The following is a 10,747-nucleotide window of genomic DNA, read 5'->3' as shown; positions in this document are numbered from 1 at the left end:
TCCCAGGGAACAGAGGAAGGCAGGAAATGGTGGAGAGCGAAACTGGAAGGACTCATAGAACACGTCCTTCATAGAAGAGTGTCATTTTCTAATCCATACGAAGGCATCATGGAGTTGCCTGTTACCACGTTTTATCATTGCACGAAAGACAATATAATCTAAATGTTCATTACTAGAGGACCATGTACCAAATTAACGTACATGATGCAATAGAATGTTATTGAGCTTTTTAAAAAAATGAGGAAAGGGGCACCTGAGTGCCTCAGTTGTTAAGCGTCTGCCTTCGGCTCAGGTCATGATCCCAGGGTCCTGGGATCGAGCCCCACATCGGGCTCCCTGCTCAGCAGGAAGCCTGCTTCTCCCTCTCCCACTCCCCCTGCTTGTGTTCCTTCTCTCGCTGTGTCTCTCTCTGTCAAATAAATAAATAAAATCTTAAAAAAAAATAAAAATAAAAATAAAAAATGAGGAAAATGTATAGGGACTGGTCTGAAAAAGAAAGCACTAAGACATTTTATTAGGTTAAAGTATGAATGATTCTCTCAGATTACATGTAATGTAGAAAATGTTACATTAAATAAGAATATACTTTTATATGCCTGAAAATTTCTGGATGGATAGTTGAGACTCTTAAAAGTGGTTATCTCTAAAGGGGAAGGCAGGTAGTAGAAGGACCAGTTAAGAAACTTTAGGATCAGTTAGGAGACTTTATATGTTCATTTTATATTAGTCTTATAACAAAATAAAAATAATTTAAAGGTTACTTTGGCTAAGACTATTTTTAACATTCTCTACTGGAGATAAATAATACCATGGAAAATACATATGATATAACATTAAGACAGGGAAAATTTGCATATACAATATGATTTTTTTAAAGATTTTATTTATTTATTTGACAGAGAGAGAGCACAAGTAGGGAGGACAGCAGGCAGAGGGAGAGGGAGAAGCAGGCTCTCCATTGAGCAGGGAGCCCAACTCTGGGCTCTACCTCAGGACCCTGGGATTATGACCTGAGCCAAAGGTAGACGCTTAACCAACTGAGCCACCCAGGCACCCCTTGCATATATAATATGATTATAAAAATATTTGGAAAATATATATAGGAAGAAAACTAAAAAAAAAAAAAAAAAGGAAGCATCAGACATTATCAATGGCTGTGTATAGGTGGGATTTTTGGCGTGTTTTAACACTCTTATATTTCCTAAATATTTTTAATGAGAGTATGGTACTTTTTTAATGGAAAAAGGAAATATTCTGAAGTGATCGCTCCAAACTTTTAAAGAAGTAGAAATCATTTTCAAATAAATTCTTATGCAGAACCCCAATCATAAAGAAGACGTTTAAATATTTTTTGGATGAATTTTGAATGTTTAAAGTTAAAAATAGTTGGGAATACCAAATATAATAAGATATTAAAACATCTTCAATCTCATTACATAAAAACTACAGAAAAGTGGATATTGTTGTCAGTCATCACTGATTTTTTTTAAGGGGGGAGGGGGACAGAGGGAGAGGGAGAGAAAGAATCCCAAGCAGGCTCCATGCCTAGCATGGAGCCCAATGCAGGGCTTGATCTCACAACCCTGAGATCGTGACCTGAACCAAAATCAAGAGTCCGATGTTCAACCAGCTGAGCCACCCAGACACCCCTACTAATTTTTTTAAATGTACATACACATTATTAGCACTGTCTTACACCAAGTTCTGATTCCTTAGTTTTGTCCTTCTTTGGACAAAGAATCAGATTATAGGAAAAATTTGAAAGCTGGAAATGTTGACTTTAACCATAAAAATAGATAGAAATTTTAGTCCTAACTCAAGCAGAAGAGGGAGTTTAGTTCTAAAAATCTCTCCATATAGCCTTCTTATCAGAAGAGGAGAAACAGACATAAATTATAGGATTTCAAGAGCTCGGATGGAACCCTGGATTTCTAGAATCTGTAATAGGAGAAAGACAAAGGAGCGTTTGTCTTTTTCTTTAGTGATGCTGATTCCCACCCACTGTGCTCACCACACAGAAGGAAAGTCATGTTGTAAAAATTCTGTTTCTCATTTGTGACCAAATGAAATATTGGAACACTTTCTGTACAATATAACTTTTAAGGAAGGTTAGCCAATTTTCTTCTTGGAAGAAGAAATGAAATCATCCAAAAAAAGCACTTTGGGAACTATGAAGGAAATGGGGAAATAAGCCCTTCCTCTTGTGAATAAAGACTCAGTGTTACTGTATCTAATAGCGAATAAACTGAAAATAGAAAATTTTAATAGAGATCTTAATGTCTGTTAAAATAAGAAAGAAAAGTCAAACAAAAATTGCTGACTATCAGATTAGAAGTTCATGTGACCAAAAGACAAAATTTCTACTGGACAAAAAGCAACCATTCAAAAATATGCATCCTGCTTTTTGCTGAGTAGTTACTCTATGTAACAAGAATCATTATATAGCAAAGGGAAATGGCTGCATGAAATAACACTGGATAATTTTTATATTTAATTAACTCAAGAATGTAGAATTATAAGGAATTGAGATGTTGAGCATAAACCCAAGTTTTTCCACTGGAAAATGGTAAAACCCATATTCTTACTAGGGGTTAAATCAAAGTTCATTGCCTACATATGCTCACTTTCTTTATGTTAGGATTTTTTAAAAGATTTATTTATGTATTTTAGAGTGGGAGAGAGAGAAATAGAGAGAGATATGGGGGAGGGGCAGAGAGAGAATCTCAAGCAGACTCCCCACGGAGCACAGACCCCGATGCAGGGCTCAATCCCACGACCCCTAGATCATGTCCTGAGCTGAAATCAAGAGTCAGACGCTTAACCGACTGACGCTTAGCCACCCAGGCGCCCCTGCTAGGATTTTAAAGTATGAGAAATCTTCACATGTACATTCTTGAGACAGATGAAAAAGATGTTTCCCATTTTTCATCTTGTACAACCAATTTAAAAGGTAAATTTTAAATGTAAAATATGAATTTGACTATGATTTCCAGTGTTATTTCTTTTTTTTTTTTAATTATTTTTAATAGACCTCATTTTTTTAAGAACAGTTTTAGGTTCGTAGCCATTGAGAGACAGGTGCAGAGATTTCCCATATAGTCCCTGCCCCAACTCATGCATAGTCTTCCCCATTATCAACATCCCCCATCAGAGTGCTACATTTGTTACAATTAATGAACCTATAATTGATACATCGTCACTCAAAGTCCATAGTTCACAATAGGGTTCACTCTTGGTTTTGCATATTTCATGGGTTTGGACAAATGTATAATGACATGTATTCATCATTAGAGTATCACACAGAATAGTTTCATTGTCCTCAACATCCTCTGTGCTCCATCTTTTCATCTCCCCCAGTCCTGGACAACCACTGATACTTTAACTGTCTCCATAGTTTTGCCTTTTCCAGAATGTCACACCATTGGAATGATATAATATATAACCTTTCAGGTTTTTTTTTTTCACTTAGTAATAGGCATTTAAGTTTCTTCCATGTGTTTTCATGGCTCGATAACTTTTTTAAATGCTGAATAATATTTCATTGTCTGGATGTACCACAGTTTATCCATTCACCTACTGAAGGACATCTTTGTTGCTTCCAGATTTTGACAATTATGAATAAAGCTGCTATAAGCATTTATGTGAAGGTTTTGGAATGGACAAGTTTTTAATTTCCTTGGGTAAATACCAAAGAACACAACTGCTGGATTGTGTGGTAAGAGTATGTTTAGTTTTGTAAGAAATCATCAAACCGTCTTCCAAGTGACTCTACCATTTTACAGCCCCACTGGCCATGAACAAGACTTCCTTTTGTTCCACATCCTCGCCAGCATTTGATGTTGTCAGTGTTCTGGATTTTGGCCATTCTAGTAAGTACGTAGTAGTATTTTGTTGCTGTTTTAATTAGCATTTCCCTGATTACATATGATGTGAAGTATCTTTTCATCTTATTTGCCATCTATATGTCTTTTTTGGTGAGGTGTTCAGCATTATTTCTTGATGGGAAAAAATACTTCTGGAGAGGCATAGCCTTGAGAGCAGCCAACCTCAAGTTAATATCCCTACATAAATTTTTGCAAAGCTGCCAGGTGAAGGAAATTTTTTTCCTTTGGAAGAGAACCAGCAAACGGCTCGAAATAAGAAAACCTGAGTTTCAGACTCTGCTCACTCTTAGAAGCTTTGGACAATTGCTTCATCTGTAAAACATCAACAGGTCCCAGATGGTGCTAACACCCTATGATTCTCACTGGGCAACATTGCGTACTTATTCTTACAAGTCCAAGTTCAAGTGAAGATTGCCTTACACCCTAGCTGTGTTTTCTTTCAAGATCTTTCCTGTCAAGATCACTTATTTAAACATTTTAGTTCATTCAAGATAATATCCTTTAATAAACCTATAAGATAATTACTTCTTTCCTAAGCAAGCATTCTATTGAATGGATACCCTTTAGCTAACAAAGTGGCCAGCGCAGTCAGCTCTTATATTTGCTGAAATATATTAAAGAGTATAGTCTACACATTCTTCTCATCCATTTTTCTCTTCATAATTATTTAAAAGCATCAAATAAAATTGTGTGGTACATTTTCTCTTCCTGAAGCCATTTCTCATGAATACAAACTCTGAATCAGGTAGAAATAACAAATTGTAGGCATATTCATGGAACATTTCTCAAAATCATTTGCAAGACATCATTATGTCTTTATAACATGCAATCACTCAGATGTAGTAACACAATGTAACCATTCATAGTAGTATTCTTATCATAAAACTTAAGGAAATTAGTATCTACAAAAAAGGTCAAAATCTCAGGTTGAAAAGAAAACATTTACAGAAATATATTTTTGTGCTTGGTTTTACATTTGATTGCCACTGTATGGAATGAAAGAGTAAATAATTCATGGCCCCGTCACTGAGCTGTAACTTTGAGCTATTGATTTTTACCCTGGCTTTCTTTCTACAAAATGATCACCATTTTAAAATGGTCCCCACAGTTTGGTGCGCAGAGAGTAGAAAAACACACACAACTCCCACTTAACAACTCAGCTGTTGGTGCCGATGACACAAGAAGTTGGTTCGTTTGTTCCAATTAGCTTGATGGCTCTGAGAAAGAGCTGAGGAATGGCACTCAACCACCGAAATTCATTTTGTTGTAATGGTGGGGAGGTAGTTGTGGTTTCGGTAGTTGTCTGCGGAGAGCTAGAAGTTCACTAAAAATTATCTGACCAAGATCTGCTATAAGGTGAAAGTATGTAGCTTCTCAAGTTGCAAAAGTGAAACAATTTACAGCTACCACATAGCTGGGTCAGGTCTATGCTTAGAAGAGTGGATCTTTCTGTTGTTGGCAGAAACGTATGCCCAAAATGAGTTCACCTTCTTCCGCCTGCCAGAATTAATGCTCCCGTGGAGCAGGTCTGAGCTGTTTTTAGGAGCAGGGCTCGGGCAAGCTGTTGAGAAACGTGGCCGAGTGCTCATTGGTTTCCCGACATAGGTAATTAGAGCTGATGGTCCAGTTTCCAGAACTATCCAAAATTACAGAGGAGGCTTGTGTGGGGTCTGGGCTTGCCCGGCTCTGTCATCATTGTTTCCTGTCTCTCCAGTAAAGGCCTGAGGAGACATTTGCCAAGAAGCTCACATGGACAGACCAGCTTACCCTGGTACTTGGCGGATCAGAAACAGAAACTCAGTTGCCTGAGTTTTAATCTAGTGTATTTCCCAACCACACTAGGGGAGAGTAAATAAACCATTACTATTTGAATCATCTGACTGTGAAAATAACATTTCAGCCTTCCTCCTGGATAGAGGAATGCATGGAAACAGCACCTTTTGCCATATGTTCTGGCTTGCGTACACACTGGTCACAGACTTCTTTTGGGGGCTACTAATTTATCTTATTTTGATTTACAGGACACCCACGTGAAGGTTCCTGAGGAAAAGTGTGTCAAAATATTTGAAATATCTTAGGCCTCCTCTTCCTCATCTTTAATTCACCATCTTCAACAAAATTGATCTATATTTTTCAAACATGAAAATATAAGAACTCAATGTGGTTGAGTTCTGGAAACCATCGTTCCTGAAAGTCTTTTCTTTTTCTCAAGTTTTTACTTAAATTCCACTGAGTTAACATACAGTGTAATACTAGTTTCAGGTGGAGAATTTAGTGATTCGTCACTTACATACAACACCCAGTGTTCATCACAAGTGCCCTCCTTAATCCCCATTATCCATTTAACCCTTCCCCCGCCCACCACCCCTCCAGCGACCCTCAATTTATTCTTTATAGTTAAGAGTCTGTTTTATGGTTTGCTTCTTTCTCTCTTTTTCCTCCATATGTTCATCTGTTTTATTTCTTAAATTCCACATATGAGTGAAATCATATAATTGTCTTTCTCTGATTGACTTATAGTTCCATCCATGTCATTGCAAATGGCAAGATTTCATTTCTTTTGATGGCTGGTAATATTCCATTGTACAAATGTACCACATCTTCTTTATTCATTCATCAATCGATGGACATTTGGGCTCTTTCCATAATGTGGCTATTGTTGATAGTGATGCTATAAACATCGTGGAGCATGTATCCCTTCAAATCAGTATTTTTGTATCCTTTGGGTAAATACCTAGTTGTAAAATTGCTGGGTCGTAGGGTAGTTCTATTTTTAACTTTGTGAGGAACCTCCATACTGTTCTCCAGAGTGGCTGCACCAGCTTGCATTCCCACCAACAGTGTAAGAGGATTCCCCTTTCTCCACATCCTCAACCACTTTCTTACGCCATACACAAAAATAAATTCAAAATGGATGAAAGACCCAAATGTGAGACAGAAATCCATCAATATCCTAGAGGAGAACATAGGCAGAAACCTCTTAACTCAGCTGTAGCAACTTCTTACTAGACACATCTCCAGAGGCAGGGGAAACAATTAAGCAAAAATAAATGATTGGGACTTCTTCAAGATAAAAAGCTTCTGCACAGCAAAAGAAACAATCACAAAACTAAAAAGCAACCTTCAGAATGGGAGAAGATATTTGTAAATGACATATCTGTTAAAAGGTTAGGATCCAAAATACATTAAGGATTTATAAAACTCAACACTCAAAAAACAAATAATTGGGGCACCTGGGTGGCTCAGTCACTGTCTGCCTTCGGCTCAGGTCATGATCCCAGGGTCCTGGGATGGAGCTCCTCATCGGGTTCCCTGCTCGGCGGGAAGCCTGCTTCTCCTTCTCCCACTCCCCCTGCTTGTGTTCCCTCTCTCGCTGTGTCTCTCTCTGTCAAATAAACAAACAAATAAATAAATCTTTAAAAAAAATAAATAATCCAGTTAAAAAATGGGCAGAAAACATGAATGAACATTTTTCCAAAGAAGACATACTGATGGCTAGCAGAGACATGAGAAGATGCTCAACATCACTCATCATCAGGGAAATATAAATCAAAATTACAATGAAATACCACCTCACACCTGTCAGAATGGCTAAAATTACCTTTGTGTGTGTGTACTTAAAATATTCAAAAATAATAATAAGTCATAAAATCCGACTAACAAGTAATGGGATACTGTCCTTGTTCTCCCCACAATTCGTGCATTTCTCACTCTTTCATACAATTTCTAATTGATTAAGAGAAGGGTCAATTGACATTCTAATTTTTTTATTAACAAAGCATGAAAGAATTGTCATTAATGATTAATCCAAACCGTTAAGGAGATGGTGATTATGGGCAGAGACATCCAAAAAAATGGGAAGAAATCATACCCTCCCACCTTCTCAAGGTCAATGACACACATATGGAGTGGAAACACATCATGTTAGAACAAGAAGGGACTTAGAAAATATCTACCTCCTCCTCCTCATTTTATAGAGGAGGACGCGAGGGAAAGCAGTTTGGGCTATATCAGAAAGCCCTTGGCAACTGATGTAGAACTAGAAGATAGATTTCCTGTCTCCTTCCATCAAACCAGACCTCCATCACCTCAGTCGAGGTAAGTTAATAGTATTCTAGGAGAAAATCAGCATTCCATTCCACCTTTTTGTTACTAGCATCCAATCTTTGCTTCTGTTTCACAAGGTAGGAAGAATAAAGGGGAGATCAAACAAGGGCTATGTAGGAAGTATCAGGAAAGAGGTACTTCTTTACTGCGGTGGGTAGAAAAGTAAAACACAGAGTGTCCCACCAAGTCAGGAAACACAGGATAAACTCATTTCCATCAATGTATCACTTATAATGTCAAAACACACTCAGTCTGTATTTCTTCAACTTTCAGATCCTTCTAAAAGTATCATAATTATACTACATTCCCTGCACTTCCAGAATTTTTGGTCAGTAGTGTTTTCCTAAGTTGTTTTTTTTTTTTTTTTTTCAGATTTAGCAATTAGGCCCATTGCTTTCAACAGCAAATCCACCTCACATAATAAGCATGTTGAGCCTATTATTTGAAAATGTAGCTAACATATTGTTTTAATTGAAGTTTATCCTGTTCTTCCCAACCTTGCAAATACATTATAGACTGAAAGATAAACAAAAGAAATTATTTATCAAGAAATGCAGTAGATGGGGACACCTGGGTGGCTCAGTCGGTTAAGTGTCTGCCTTCGGCTCAGGTCATGATCCCAAGATCCTGGGACTAAGCCCTGCATTGGGCTCCCTGCTCAGCCAGGAGCCCGCTTCTCCCTCTGCCACTGCCCTTTACCCCCCTCCCCATGCTCGCTCTCTCACTCTCTCTCTCAAATAAATAAATAAAATCTTTAAAAAAAAAAGAAATGTAGTAAATGAATAATGTAAGCTAACTTAAACAAGTGCCTAAAAATTTCTTTTAAAAGATGCTTAATATAGAAATTTTATACTCTGATCCTTTTGAACTATTTAAGCCTTAAAAACCACCAAGCACATTTTTCAGAATGTGTTGTTTTAACACCTAATGCTGGAGTGTAACCTCCCCAAGAGGAGGGGTACACATCAGTTTCATTCCTGGGAGTCCCCAACACTTGGAAATGTGTCTGGCACATAGAAAGCATCGATAAATATTTTTTAAATAAATGCTGCCACAGATGGATAGAGGATTAACCTGATGTGGCTACCTAAGCAATCAACAACTCATCTGAACATTGAGTGGTTGAGCAAAATCCCTAGTGTCTCTTGCTCAAGGATGGGTTGCATAATGAGAATCTCTCTGACCATGTAAGTTATCTGGGACCGATATCAAATATGTTAGCCTAACAAAGACACCTCAGTGAGTTATCTTGGGGATTCATAGTCTTTTGCACATCTGAGGAAATACAGCACATTTTGACAGAGAGCCACAATTCATGATTTCATGATATAATTGACATAATTGCAGCACTTAAAATAAATTTTCCTTGCTTTTGGATAGATCTTGCCAAACTCTAACACACAGTGTATTTTTTTTTTCAAAAAGAGGATATAAACACTGAAGAACAAATACATCATAATTACATAAAGTGTGTTAGCATAATTTTTAGAGGAAAACTTCCTCATTATAAGTGTGTCATTATCAATATATTTGTTTTGTATAACCCTAATTCTAAGAGACTACTCCTTTGGTTGGTAAGGTGGAAGAAAGGCACTAAGGGACATGATGATTCATAGGGAAACTGAGAAAATGGAAAATGCTGGGAATTCAGAGGAGACAGACCAATCAAGCTGTAGGTTTCAATGCTATCCATAACCACTGCTCTGCAGCTGGAGATGGAAACCACCTGCCTATCACACTTTCTGGAAAAGCTTAGGTTGAGGAGGGGTGGGAGGTATATGGTCAGGGGCACCAGAAAAAAAAATACAAAGTAAAAGAACTGTGTTCCTTTTGAAACAAAATGTTTCAAATGTAGATGGTAGAAGAGCTAGAGCTAGAAGCATGGGCATGGACCCCAAGCAACTTGACTGCCAAAATGCCAACCCATCAAGTGTCCCCAAGGCAACTCACTGACTCTTAAGAAAGGGAATTTTGTGCTCAATCAATTTCTTTGGTGCATTAAGTAGAATCATTTTATTTAACAATATCTTCTTTACAAACATGAGCTGTACAATCAGATAACCATTGTTCTCATGTGAGTTTCACCACAGGCCAACTGTGGGGCATTGGGCAAGTAGTAACTCTCTGGAAGCCTCAGCCCCACATCTGCAACATGGACAGCATAGTCCCACTTCTCGTGTCTGCTGAGGCCTTGGCACGGGGGCTGGCACACAGGAAAATATCAGTAAGAGGCAGCTATTACTTTTCATATTTTGCTTGCAGGGTTATGAAAATTGCTTTTCATTTTCCTTTATTTCTTCCCTTGGTATTTTTTCTCTTTTTTTCTTTTCTTTTCTTTTTTCTTTCCTTTTTTTTTAAGTAGACTCATGGAGCCCAACACTGGGCCCAACGCAGCCCCAAACCAAGACTCTGAGATCAAGACCCAAGCTGAGATCAAGAGTTGGATACTTAACCAACTGAGCCACCCAGGCACCCCTTCCCTTGGTATTTTAATAATTAACCAATCAACCAGGGTGCCTGGGTGGCTGAGTCAGTTAAAGTGTCTGCTTTCGGCTCAGGTCATGATCCCAGGGTCCTGGGATCGAGCCCCACGTTGGGCTCCCAGCTCCACGGGAAGCCTGCTTCTCCCTCTCCCTCTGCCTGTGCTCACTCTCTCTCTGTCAAATGAATAAATAAAATCTTTTAAAAAATTAACCAATCAACCAATCAATCAGTTAAAATAGAGGAATTGATGCATTTGTTTCTATGTCTCACTC

The sequence above is a fragment of the Phoca vitulina genome, unplaced genomic scaffold, assembly GCF_004348235.1.
Source record: "Phoca vitulina isolate PV1807 unplaced genomic scaffold, GSC_HSeal_1.0 scaffold72, whole genome shotgun sequence".
NCBI classification, from domain to species: domain Eukaryota; kingdom Metazoa; phylum Chordata; class Mammalia; order Carnivora; family Phocidae; genus Phoca; species Phoca vitulina.
Note: the sequence above shows the minus strand (reverse complement) of the source record.